This window comes from Rousettus aegyptiacus, unplaced genomic scaffold (genome assembly GCF_014176215.1).
Source record: "Rousettus aegyptiacus isolate mRouAeg1 unplaced genomic scaffold, mRouAeg1.p scaffold_m13_p_1, whole genome shotgun sequence".
Classification (NCBI taxonomy): domain Eukaryota; kingdom Metazoa; phylum Chordata; class Mammalia; order Chiroptera; family Pteropodidae; genus Rousettus; species Rousettus aegyptiacus.
Genome location: NW_023416284.1, coordinates 116,667,228 through 116,681,621, shown reverse-complemented (window position 1 = coordinate 116,681,621; position 14,394 = coordinate 116,667,228). Strand labels below are relative to the sequence as shown.

At 34.9% G+C, this 14,394-nt stretch overlaps 1 protein-coding gene across 4 annotated transcripts in view; it reads right to left on the bottom strand.

Moving 5' to 3' along the window:
- The window catches only part of ADGRB3 (adhesion G protein-coupled receptor B3), a 653,858-nt gene that overhangs the window by 223,103 nt on the left and 416,361 nt on the right, over positions 1-14,394 (bottom strand). The gene's annotated exons all lie outside the window — the stretch shown is intronic.

The window sequence follows — 14,394 nt, the reverse complement described above, 5'->3', positions numbered from 1 at the left end:
AAAGACAGACTCTAGAGAAGATGGAAATAATTAATTTGGGGAAGAAAATAACTCATTTTTTAAAATTGTTTTTCTCAAGGAGATTTGATAGCATATTGCAGACATGGAAAAAAGAACAGGCAGCTATGCAGAATGAGTTAAAAAGAAAACATCCTTGGAAATTAAAATGATAATTTCCTCAAATTAAAAAAAAAACATCAAAATAACTGCTCAATAATACAATGAAGATACTGAACACTGAATTAGTAATCTGGAAGATAAATAGCTAATATTACCATTCCCTATGAACTCATTTACTCACACAACTTTCCTATATATAGAGAGGCATTATTATCCTCATTTTAGAGCTGAAGAATCACAAACACAGATTAACTAGCCAAAAGTCACAATGTAAGTGGCAAATACAAAATTCTAACTCTGCAGTCTGTAGAGTAGAAAAGTGGAAATTATAGACAGAAAAGTTAATGAACATGGGAAGCTGTAGAAAGTCCATTATCTACCTTATAGAAATGTTAGAAAATGAGACAATAAGACCATAACAAAAAATAGAAGACATTTTCATTGACTCAAAAGATCAGAATCTTTAGCTACATGAGAACAACTTTGGAAAAAAGAGATAAAGCCCCTACCTGGACCCGAACTTTACATTAAATATAGAGATAAAGAGAAACATTAAAACCTTTAAAAGTGTTGAAAATTTCATCTATAAAAGAACAGAAATCAAGAGTCACATGCAATTCTGCATAGCTGGGGTCAATAGTGACTCCAAAGTTTATAGGAAAGATGATTTAATTGTAGAAGTTTATTTTTAGGTAGGTTCTCAATCAAATGAAAATGCAAAAGGAAGAGATCTTTGGATGGGATCCAGATCATGTGAGCTCTCTGCCAAAACTGTTCAACGGTTTCTATTTCACTCCAAGTAATTCAGTCCTTACAAAGGCACACAAGACTCCATATTTTGTATTTTGTTGTCCTCATTTCTTAAGTCTCTATCACTCCTTTCTGGTCATATTGGCCATCTTCCACTCCCGGATGTATTCCAACTTCAGTCCTTTGCAGTTCCTCTTTTGACAACTTTCTCCCATAAATATCTACATGGCTCACACCATCACATCCATGAGGTCTACACTCAAATGTCATCTTATCAGTGATTTCTTCTCTAGGCCTTTATGTAAAACTGCCATTTCCTCACCTCCTCATTATTCATATACTTCTCCCCTGTTTTATGTAGCATGCATATTATATGATTTGCTTATCTTATTTACCTGCCTCCATCCACTGGAATATAGCTTACAAGAGGGTGCAGATGTTTGTCTGTTTAGTTCAATGTTATATCCAAAGCATCCAGAAATATGCCAGGCACATAGCGGATGCTCAACAAATTTTTGCTGAACGAATGTTGAACAATCTGCAGGAATATTATTAGAGAATTTCAGAGGCAAGAAGTAAAAGTTTCCAAAACAGGAAGAAAGAGGATTGACTTACGCTGTCTATATAAACTAGCTTTTTAAACTCTACTTTACTATTTAATTCTATATATTGCATTCATTCTCTACCAAATACACAAAAATACAAAATAGTTCATTTGTCATTTCGCAGCTCAATGATCTTGGGCCATATTCTGAAAACTTATTCATTTCTACGTAGAGTATACTAGCTCCTCAACCAGAAACATGGAATGGTGAAGATTAGCATGACAAACTATTAGGTGAAACTTTTGTCTGGAACTCAGTATAGCAGAACCAAACTGATTTCATTTTTTCCCCTTAAAACACTGCCTTGACAATGTTTTAAAAACAACAAAAAAAGTTAGTGACCTTGAGTATAAAAACTCATGCCACATAACAAGTCTTTTAAACCTTAAAACACTGCTTTGCCACCATAGACTTGGTCTTAGCAAATAGCTCGAATATTTTTTTCTTGTAATAAAATGAAAAAGTAATGATTTTTCCTGGAAAAAGATGTTCTAAGACTACATCTCCCCATATTTTTAACTTATCTGAAGATTTCTGTGCAACTCAATAGGTCTTATAACCTACTTGTACAAAAGCAAAGCAAATCTAAAGACTGCATACCAAATTTAAACAGATATAAAAAGATAACTACATACACTTAAAGAAAATTCATTGAAACGTTTTTTTTTTCTATTTTGTAGTAAAAATACGCTTCTCTTTTCTTTCTACAACCAAGTGAAATAAAAAAAATATTAATTTCAAACAGCCATTCTTTTTACTGAATCACATAAATAGCAGCATCACCAACCTGATAGTTGCTAAGCAGTCATTGTTATTACTGTGTTTTAAAGGTCTACTGTAAGTTCAAGAAAAACTCTTATGTAATTATTATTACTTCTTAAAAGCAAGGGGATATTCAAGAAAAACAGAGGCACATTTCATCTCACTTCCCCATCTATATCCTGAACATGACCACTTCTTACTACCTCTGCAGGTACCATCCTGATAGCCCATCACCTTTCCCCCAGATCACTGCAAGAAAGACTCATATTTGTGCTCCCTGCTTACACTCTTCTTACAGCCTGTTAACATAGTTGCTATCACAAAGTCCTGTTAAAATGTTGTTTATGTCACTCTTCTGCTCAAAACCCTGACACGACTCATTTCCTCAGTGCCGCATCATATTCCATATAGTCCCGATAAGGCCCTATATGACATGCCCTTCAGAGCTATCCAACCTACCTCCTGTTAATCTCCTTACCGCACACCGCCCTCACTGCATTCCGGCGACACCAGCCTCCTTGCTTTTCCTTGGGAAAGCCTGGCACTCTCCTACTTAATGCCTTTCCCCTCAGCTGTCTCTTCTGGCTGAAATGTTTTCTCCAGATGGTCTCAAGAATAAACTTTATTTCTTCATCTTTGCTCAAATCTCCCATCTCAATTAGGGCTATACTGACTCTATTCCACTACAATTCCCACCCATATCACTGTGTTCTACTTTTTATCTTTTCATAGCATTTATTACTTTCTATAATATAATTTGCTATGTATTATGTTTCTTGTTAATTGTTTCTCTACCCAGGTTCGAATATATTCTCCAAGGGGACAGAAATCTTTGTTTTGCTCACTGATGTATTCCAAATCTGTACTATTTCCTCACACATAAATATTTACTCAGTGAATGAATGAACGAATAATTCTTCCTACTCACCTAATATTTTATCAGAGGCTGATAAATTCCATGGTAAGAACCCACTTTTAGAATTAAGCACTTATCAATACTCTCTCTGAAATAACTTTTAAGCTCAGCTAGGCACAGAGAGTACAATTATCAATAATTTCTGACTTCTATGTAAATCAGAAATTTTCTATGAAAGTGATTAACTGGCAGAATGATATTTATATGGTGGCATGTAGAATCAAAACACTATTAAGAATAATTGTCAGCCTTGAAAAATCTCTAAAGTACTAGTATATGTTCATTACAATAGCAGCTCTAATTCATTTTAAGTAGAATAAAATATGGTCAATTATAGCTCAGTTCACATATTCTTTTAAGGTATATTTATCATATATTCTATTTCAAGGGAAAAATGGTATTTAATTATTAACAAAAAAGGTAATATTATAGATAGATCAAATATGAATTTGGTTATTATTAAATAAGCACTTTCAAGAGTTTATACAGTGGTATACTGCTATTTAAAATAAGTATATGTACTTATACATATATATTTTTTTTTTTATAAAGCAGTAGCCTATTTATGGGTTTCTGGTATCAATCAAACTAAGAACATTTAGGATTGTCATCTGACTCCCTCAACATCTAATCCAACTGTCAGTCTAGTGTGACACCCTCTACTGTAAAGGCTGGAACTCTGAAATATAACATGTCCAGAGTTCCTTATAGCTAGGGTTTCTAAAATTGACTTAGGTTTCACCATAACATGTACTCATTGAGGCTTGAATTTAGAAGTGAGGCAAATAAGAGTAGCAGGGTGCCAGGCATCCTTTTTGTTCATGTAGCTTGGTAGTCTGAGATTGTATCTCTTGTAGGCAGCTTCTTTATTATAGGAGGAGGATCACGTACCCAAGTGGCTAGCCCAGTTCTATTCTGAGGCTTTGGGTGTCTCTTTTAGAAACTCGGCCAAGTCAATTCAGTAAGCTACTTAAAGCCATATATTAACCTTGGTAAAGTGTATTATTTGCTGGCAATGTGACTTTGGCTAGTACAGATTCTCAGGACTTGTATTCAGTCATCAATGCATGAGTTAGAAAAAGCTTCTAGTCTCCAAAAGAGAGTCCTATACCTTATTATTATATCATACCTGGAAGGATTTCAATACTAATTTAGTTCAACCACCTTATTTTATAGGTGATAGAAGTGGGAGCCAGCTACCTTCTCAATTTGATTGATGATTAAGCCATACTTAGACTTCAGGTGCCCCTGACTACCTGTAATTCTTGCTATATCACATCAACCTAGGCCTAAAGTGATAATTACAGTTACTTCTTTGACTTTGTAAAATGCATATATTTGCAGAAGCGTCAGAAAAGCAGGGAAGAAAAACTTGGATGATGTAATCAGACTATGCTGTTATCTTCACATATTTTGAGACAATCATTCTAGTGTGAATGATACAGCTTTGCACTGTGGCTGTCAGCAATTCTTGAAACAGGTACTAATGAAGAGAAAGTGTGCTCTTCGGAGACCACTGCATAATGAGCTCCAAAACTTAATTTTAATTTAATTCGATAAAACATATCATACTCAGACACAGAAGATGAGATAATAGTTAGAAGGCACTACAAATTTGTCTTAGGTTTGGAGCCTACTGCCTTAAAGCTCAAGATAATGAAATATTCAAAAACAAGCTTTCCTTGATTCATTACTCTTATTTCTGACCTTGAGATAATTAAATTTCTAGATAATTTAAACTAATGTTTACTATTGAAGTATTACCTACTGCCTACAAAAGTTTGGCTTGCTGTGCAATGGCTGTGATATTACTTATTAGAGTGTGATGATTTTGAATGCATTAGTATATCTTTTTCTATTCCTCTTGCTTAAAGGCAGAAAAAAATTTAATGTATGCCTGGTAACTTGAGAGTCACAGAAATCTCAGGAATGTGTGTTTTGGTGGAATGACATACTTTATACTTTATACACTTCGACAGTAGTAGAAAATTTAAATATAATGGAACTCTATATAGCTCTTCCAACACTTGTAGAAATGTATCTATGGACATTGAACTATATTATGATCCAATAAATGAAAAAGCAGGCATAAAACAGTATATAAAGCATAAACACAACTTTGTAACTACATTCTACCTATATCCGTAGCTAGGTCCACATTAACATCCATGCTAGATTAAAAGGTGTAAGAATAGGCACAAACATAAATGGTGAGATTACAGATACTTCAATTTTGTACAGAAAATGTGTGTGTGTGTGTTTTATTAAAAAAAAAAAAATAGCTGGAGGTAGGGGATGCAGCCCCATGGCTTTGACTTCCAAAGTCAGCAAAGCTTAGATAAAGGCAAGGAGAATCTAGAAAGCAGGTTTCACAAGGACCACCAGCCAAGGGCCACACTTGCAATGCTAAGTCCCTTTTGGCAGGCACTAATGAAGCATGCATATCAGTGAGGCACATTAATAAGCCCAGCATGTCAACTGTCATAAGTTCCTCTCACAAAGCTCTGCCCCAGGCAATCAGCTACCTACCCAAGGACAGTCATTTGTTAGTGAAAGTTTTCTTCTGAAAATTATATATCTTCATCTCTCTAGCAGTGTTAACCTCAAAGAAGAAACAGCTGTTGTTTAATGCTATTGCTGTCAAACTCCACCTTCTTAATACCACCTGGGGCAAGAAATTGCTTTCAGTTTTCACTGTAATCAGTGGAAATAAGCAACCACAATCCCTTATTTTTTCTGATCCCTCCTACAGTTTACATGGGTATCAAAGAAAATTTTATTTCTCACAATATTAAACCTCATCTGTGCCTTGAAAAATAACTTCCATGCTCAATTTCCTCACAACCCTATCCAAGTTGCAGGAAACTGAAGTATGGTTTCTCTGATTTAGTTCTAATTTTCTGTCCTTAATCCATAGGAGATTTAGGAGTAAAAGCAGGTGTAAGTTATTTGAAAACCCACTATGATGGTTAATTTTATGTATCAATTTGGATAGACTATGGAGCCCAGTTGTTTAATCAAATACTAGTCTAGATTTTTCTGTTTTGTAGACGTGATTACTATTACAATCAGTTGCATTTAAGTAAAGTAGATTGCCCTCTATAATGTGAGTGGGCCTCACTTAATAGATTAAAGGCCTTAAGAAAGAAAACAGGTTTTCTGGTGAAGGAATTCTGCCTGATATTACAGTCTGCTGGCCTGCCCTATGGATTTCAGACTCAAGACTACAACATCAACTTTTACCTGAATTCCCAGAATTCCCCTCTTACCCAAATTCAAGAGAGTACGGTATTGGCATAAAAATAGACACATAGGTCAATGGAACAGAATAGAGAGGCCAATTAATTTACAACAAAGGAGCTAAGAATATACAATGGGAAAGGACAGTTTCTTCAATAAATGGTGTTAGGAAAACCGGATAGCAACATGCCAAAGATTGGAACCTGACCACTCTCTTACACCATACACAAAAATCAACTCTAAATGGATTAAAGCTTCAGTGTACACCTTAAAACCATAAAATTCCTAAAAGCAAGGCAGTAAGCTCCTTGACATTGGTCCCGGAGAAGATTTTTTAGATTTAACACCAAAAACAAACAACAACAGCAAAATAAGTAGGACTAAATTAAATAGCTTCTTCACAACAAAGGAAACCATCAAGGAAAAGGTAACCTATTAAATAGAAAAAAAAATTGGTAAACATATCTGATGAATTCATACCCCAAATATATAAACTCAACCACAAAATTAAAAAAAAAAAAATTCTTTAAAAAATGGGCAGAGGATCTGAATAGATAGTTTCCAGATAGCCAACAAGCACATGATAGCCAACAAACACATGAAAAGATATTCAATATCACTAGACATCAGGGAAATGTATATCAACCACAATGAGATATCACCTCACACCTGTTAGAATGCCTATTACCAAAAAGACAAGCAATTTGTAACAAGTAAGGACAGCGTGAATGAGAACCCTTGTATATTCTTAATGGGAATGTAAACTGGTGTACCCACTGTGGAAAACTGTATAGATATTCCTCAAAAAATTAAAAATAGAACTACCACATGACCCAGCAATTCTACTCCTGAATATTTTATCCGAAGAAAACAGAACACTAACTCAAAAACATATGCACCCCCACATTCATTGCAACATTATTTATAATAGCGAAAATATGGAAACAACCCAAGTTTCCACCTATGGGTGAAATGATAAAGAAAATGTAGGTTATACACAGTAGAATATTATTCAGTCATAAAAAAGAAATCCTACCTTTTGTAACAACATGAATGGGCCTTGACTACATAATGCAAAGTAAGCCAGAGAAAGACAAATACTGTATGATCTTACATATATGTAGAATCTGAAACAACAAACAAACCAAAAAATCCCGAGCTCATATAGAACAAATTGATGGTTGCCAGAGGCAAGCAGTAAGGGGTGGACAAATTGGGTGAAAAGAATTAAAGGATACAAATTTCCAGTTATAAATAAATAAGTCATGAAGATGTCATGTACAGCAGTGGTGACTATAGTTAATTATACTGCATGGCATATTTGAAACTAGAAAAAGACAGCAATATCAAATCTTACCTTAATGCCCTGTGACAAGGAAGGCTGGATCTTGTTTGATAGTAGCCTGAGGCTGACTCCTTAAATGCAGTAAGAGCGTGGGAGGCAGGGCCTTTCGCACCTGGGACACCCAGGTGTTTCTCATACCAGGACTCCCTGCCCCACCCAGGTAGAATTCCCAAGATCCTTCAAGATTGGGTTTCCTCTAGGAAAAGAGGTTTTGCTATTGACAGCAGCACCTTTGCCTGGTTCCGCCATTCTCCAAGCTGCCCGTGATGCTCAGCTTCTCCCAACTCATCCTTTTCCTGCCCCTCCCACACTTGTCCCCTACACACAAGTGAAGCTACATAACAAAAAAAAAAGAAAGAAGAAAAGAAAAGAAAAGAAAAGAAAAGAAAAGAAAAGAAAAGAAAAGAAAAGAAAAGAAAAAGAAAGAAAAAAGAAAGTCTCCTATTGGTTCTGTTTCTCTGAAGAACCCTGACTGATACACTTGCTTTTACCTCGATGTGACTAAGAGTTGCATAATTTTCAAGGGTTTTGGAATCAGGAAAAATCTTTGGTCTTGTCTTAAACCATTCCATCAGTTTTCTAAGCCTCAAGTTTTCTGTCTTTAAAATAGTAATATTGTAACAGCACTTACCTAACAGCTGTTGTAAGGTTTAAAAGTGAAGCACTTAAGTGTTTTGTTTTTTTTTTTTTTTTTTGAGGCGGGGGGGGGGGGGCGGGGAGGGATGGTAGTGGTAAAAACCCAGGAGTAATTGCTGAGTCATAAGGTAGTTCTATTTTTAATTTTCTGAGGAACTTCCAATCTTTTCCATAATGGCTATACCAATTTGCAATCCTACCAACAGTGCATGACGGTTCCCTTTTCTCCACATTCTCGTCAAAACTTGGAGTTTTTTGATTTATTGATGATAGGCATTCTAATTCAAAAGGACACGTGCAACCTTATGTTCACTGCGATGTTATACAATAGCCAAGGTATGGAAGCAACCTAAGTGCCCACCAATAGATGACTGGATAAAGAAGTTGTGGTACATGTATACAATAGAATATTAGTCATAAAAAAAAAAGAATGAAATCTTGTCATCTGCAACTACATAGACGGACCTAGAGGATATTATGCTAAGTGAAATAAGTCAGACAGAAAAAGACAAATACCATATGATTTCACTTTTATGTGGAATCTAAAGAACAAAATAAACAAAATGAAAACAGACTCACTCATAGATACAGAGAACTGGTGATTGCCAGATGGGAGGAGGGATGAGGAGCTGGATAAAAAAGGGGAAGGGAATAGGAAGTACAAATTGGGAGTTACAAAATAGTCATGGGGTTGTGAAGTACAGCATAAGGAATACAGTCAATAATATTGTAATAACTATGTATGGTGCCAGGGGGGTACCAGACTAATCCAGTGAATCACTTTGTAAATTATATAAATGTCTAACTATGTTGCTTTACACCTGAAACTACTCTAAAATAATATCGAATGTCAACTCTAGTTGAAAAACAAAAATTAAGAAAAAAGTGAAGCACTTAGGATAGTGCCTGCAACAGGGTGAGTACTCAAGGAGTAGTAACTTAAAAAATATATGACTAAAGCCATATTGAGATGCTACTGGAGTACTCTATTCTTTTCCTCCCCAAATGTCATTGTTGTGCCCCTCACTGTCCTAGGCACCACAAATTCCATAGGGCTTGTATGCTAGTATAACACTGGGAATGTAAGAGATCAAGTAATGCAGATTTCTGTTTTAATATGCAGTAAAGAGGGAGCCCATGCTTTATAAATTCTACCACCTAGGCTGACTCAGGTGTTGTCATTAATGTTTGTCCAAATCAAACCTAAAGTAATAGTCATTCAATTATTTGATACTGCAAAATATTATTAGAAAAGTCATAAAGATAAAAATTATGCCCACTGCTGCTCACAAAAAGGTTTTGAAAAAATCACTTCCCAGAAGCAAAATAATTGACTAATAGCCTCAATCATGTAAGTTTATTCTTCTCATATATTCATGCCAGGAAATGTTGTAACAAATAATATAAATTTCTGAACTTAGGTAATATGTTAATATATTTAGTCATTTCATATAAATATTTATAATCTATTGAAGTGAAAATTTACTTTCTCACTTAATTTACCTAGAATTATAAAGAAAATATAATGATGCATTTTATTGTAGTTACTAATTATAACTTAAGTTTTTTAGTTTTTTTTTTAAACTTGAATTTCCATTAATTTATAGTCACATAAGCATAAGAAAAAATATTTCTTTGGGGAATAACTGCAAGAGAATACATGTGTGTGTGCATATGCCTGTTCTGTGTATAATATCCTACACACATAGGATACATACAGGTATATACATATAAGAATAATGTTTTCTGGTAATAATGTTATGGAAACATGGAGAAATATGCTTGTCATGCATACTTAAATTGTTCCAAATTCTCTCATCTCTGTAGTATTAGGGTCCTAGAAAGTTTAGAGACTACATTATCCCAGCCTTTATTGCAACCTAGTGGGATGCATGGTTTTGACTAAGTTTTAGTCAATAGGATGTGAGTGGAAGCAATATGAACAACCACTGAATCACATTTTATAAAAGAAACTCTACCCTCCATTTCGTTTATTCCCCCCCCCCTTTTCTGCTGGCTGGGAAGGGGTTACTAGCAGAGCATCTGCCTTTGACCCACAGATGGAAGTCAAGCAGAGTATGACTAAGTAGTACTATAAGTCAAGGAGAAGGGAGATCCTCAGGTGACCTTTTGGACCAGAGCCACCTACCCTCTCTGGTCTGCCTGCTTACCCATGGGCTGTTAAGAAGAGAAAAGGAAACTTTTTCCTTGTTTGAACTCCTGGATTTTCAGATTTGTTCATTATAGAAGCTTACTCTGTTCTCTAAATATCACAGAGCCTATTTGCAATCAGGAAATTCCGGTCCCCAAATGATTAGATAATTCCTACCCATGAAAGGATAACAAATCATTGGAAATATAACTGATAACTTCATGTCAACTGAAAATGACCCATAGCCCAACACATACCCGATATGCCACCCAGGTAAAAAATAATTATTCCATGCTTTCTATCAAAAATATCGTAAAAAAGATTTTAAACCTGATGACTCATATGTGTCCAATTGTTTTATTTCTTCTCTGAAGTGAAACAACATTTTCATTAAAAATATTTCATTGCATCAATTGCAGTTTTCATGGTTTCACGTCACAAAAAACTCACCTCAAACTGACTAAACAGTTAGACAAACATGTTGAGTTACTTAGCTGAAAAATCCAGTGTTGGTGTGAAGTTCAGGTGTGGTTTGAGTCAGAAGTTCCATAGTGTCGCCAAAGGTGTACTTTTATTTTTCCCATTTCTCCATGCTGCCTCCCTATGTGGTAACAGTGATAATCTTATCCTAATACTGCCTTCTCAAGATGGTTGCAGGCAGCAACCAGGGTTACATATTGTTTATTCGGTCCAAAAAAAAAAAAAAAGGGAAATATGCCATTCCAGAAAAAGCCATGAGGTGTGGTTTTATTAGACAGTCTTAGGTCATGTGTCTACCCCAAACCAATTAGGTGGCCATAATTTAGGCCAATCAATGTATCCCATTACTCTGGTCAGGAGTGAGGTCAGGCTTATACAAAATATACTGCTTTGTATGGAGGAATAAGTGGTTTTGCTAAGGACAATTGTGCTATTTTTCCCAGAAGGAATGGGAATACATGGTAGGCAGCAAAACACTACTTACTATATTTCAAGGCCAGTTTATTGGGAAGGTCCCTAAGTAATTCTAATGTTATTATCTGGGGTATGATTCTAATAATGTTTCCATGTGAGAAGTATCCTATTTGTTTATAAAAGAGAATATCTTTATACTACAATATTATTTCATAAAAAACTTAATCATCAGAAAGAAATCAAATCCATTTGATACTCTACATATTAAAATAACATCAAATAATATCAAAAATAACATATTTTCAAGAAAATTTTTATAAATGTGTTTTTTATGTGAAGTTGAATATTTTTGTAAATGGAAAGCCTCGTGAATATTCCACTGAGAATCTAAAAAAACAAGATTTCAAAATGTTTACCATATTTAAACTAAAGTTAACAAACATTGACATTAAGATAATTGTTAATATTCTTGCTTTCTTTCTACACTCCTGGTACTATCAACAACCTGAGAATTATGTACTAAATGTTTATACTTTACCACTTTTGATGGGCTTTGTACTATTATAAAAAATAAATGTTTTTTTTTAATTATTGTTAATTTAAAAAATAACATCTTCTACTACTTTAATCAGAAAAAAAGAAAAAATAAGGACAAAACAGGTTTTAAGAGAAATGTTAAGGACTTAACTACATACTCATTATCAAAATGCATTCTACAATAATCAATCAGATTTTGTCTACAGGTGAGATTTTTAAACTTCTTTACAGTAAATTCTGTTTATCTACAGCAATTTCCTTTCTAAATTATAATAACTTTTGTCCTCCCTTTTTTGACACAGAGTGACTAGATAGTCAAATTGCCTACTACTGCTAGGGATATTACGTTCAAGATATGGCTTTAGCCCACCTCTAATTCAACATATGGAATGTTTTAATCTCAATATTTGGCATGGAACCTATTTCAGAGTTAATGACACAGCTTTGAAAAATAACCATAGTTGACATGATTAAAAAATAAAGGCAGCAAGCATAGCATCACTGTGCCATTTCTATTTAGAAAGTATCATGGCTATGAGTTATAAACAGTAGTGACAATAATACCTTAAAACTGCTGAAATCTCTCATAACACACTTACATGTGGAGCTGGGCTTAGAAACTAGACTTGATACAGTAAGCCCAGCAGATAATAGTTAACCTAATCTAACCCTTTCCACTCTGAATCACCAAGAGTTCTGAACCCACCATGCCCAGAATGTAAAGTTGGACAAGTCACCAAGCCTCTACAAAGCTCCATTTTTTTTTCATCTATAACCTAGAGTTAATAATAATTACCTCATAATTTGAGAATTAAATGAGACAATGAATATAAAGCCCAGAGCTTGCATTCTGGTAATCAATATTACCTATTATTATTACTAGTTTTATTACTTACTTTTATTGAGTTACACAGGCACTAGTAGAACCACATACTAAAGTACAAAGGGACAAGCAAAATGAGGGGCTGGGATGGGTAGGGCTGGTAGACAATTTTAATTTTATACCTCTAACAGCCCCTGGGCCACTGATTTTGGAAGCATATCCAAATAATAGGCGACGGTAAAAGAATTTCTACATCCTCTTTAAAGAACGAAAGACATTTGTCCTCCTTGCCGCTTATTTCATTAATGTGATGTAATTTCAAAAGACACTTAACTTTGGCTAAAATATGTCATCAAACGGGCTTTCTTTATTTCATTTATACTGAGAAATATAGAATTTTATAGGTACTACAGTGAATAGTTTTTATTAAAACATAGATCAGATAATGTGCCCTCTAAATGAATGCCCTCCAGTGGTTCCCTATTGCACTCAGAACAAAACTAAGTCTTGGACAAATGCAGCCCTGTATGCCCAAGACAGTCCCTATTTAGCTTATTGTTCCACCATAATGATCAATAGTGCCCCCTTCCCACTACCTTTACACTTTACTGAGTTGCTCGGCTCAAAATAAAAGTTAAGTAGTAATCCTCTGAATGAAGTGCAATTTACTCCCCATCCCACGCCTACCCCCACCACATCACTAGCATTTCAGATCTTTGAGGGCACCAGACTATCCTGCACGAAGGCCTTCCAGCATTCCTCCATATTGTTCTCAGGATGGTTCATTCCTCTCATCCAGACCACAGTTTGAATTTACTTCCTCAAAAGGCCTTAGATTCCCCCAAACTGAAATTTTACCTCTACTATATTTTTCTCTCATAGCATCTTGTTCTTTACCATCCTATCCTTTATCACAATTTGTCATAACACACACACACACACACACACACACACACTCAGGTGTTTAGGGTATGTCTTTCTCATTTCTATATTGTAAGCTTGAAGAGGTTAGCTGTTTTGCAATATGATATCTTATTTCTGTCTTCCAAATATATCTACTATATAGGCATTCCTATTCTCATTTCAAAGATAAGATTCAAGAAAAAGAAGAAGCTTGCCTGTTATAGATGGAGCTGATATTAGAACTCTAGCTCTAGCTCATCTGATTGCATATCCTGCATATCTACCTGTTACATGTTGATCTGATAGTTTAGGCACACTACACTCAGCCATTTCACTGTACTCAGTCAGTCTCAAGGCGCATGGAGGAATTTCAATGTTAAGTCTCCGCCACGTTTATCATTTATAGTTCCTCCTAAAAGGAGACCTTAGAGCCTCTGTGCCCTGGAGTTAAGATTCCCAATTCCTCCCACTGACTTACTCCTAGATCTTCTTTCTTGGCTGCCACTTTTTAGCACAAGTGATATTAAAAAAGATTAGTACATTTTTTGACAGCTACTAATCCACACATTCTTGGTTGATTTCTCACAATGAGTACTCTTAGAAGGAGTATAAGAAGCAAACTCTTTTATTCCCAAAAATCTATATAACACTTGGCATATATTAGACACAATGAATATTTGTTATATAATTGATTTTTGTGATTACAATGTA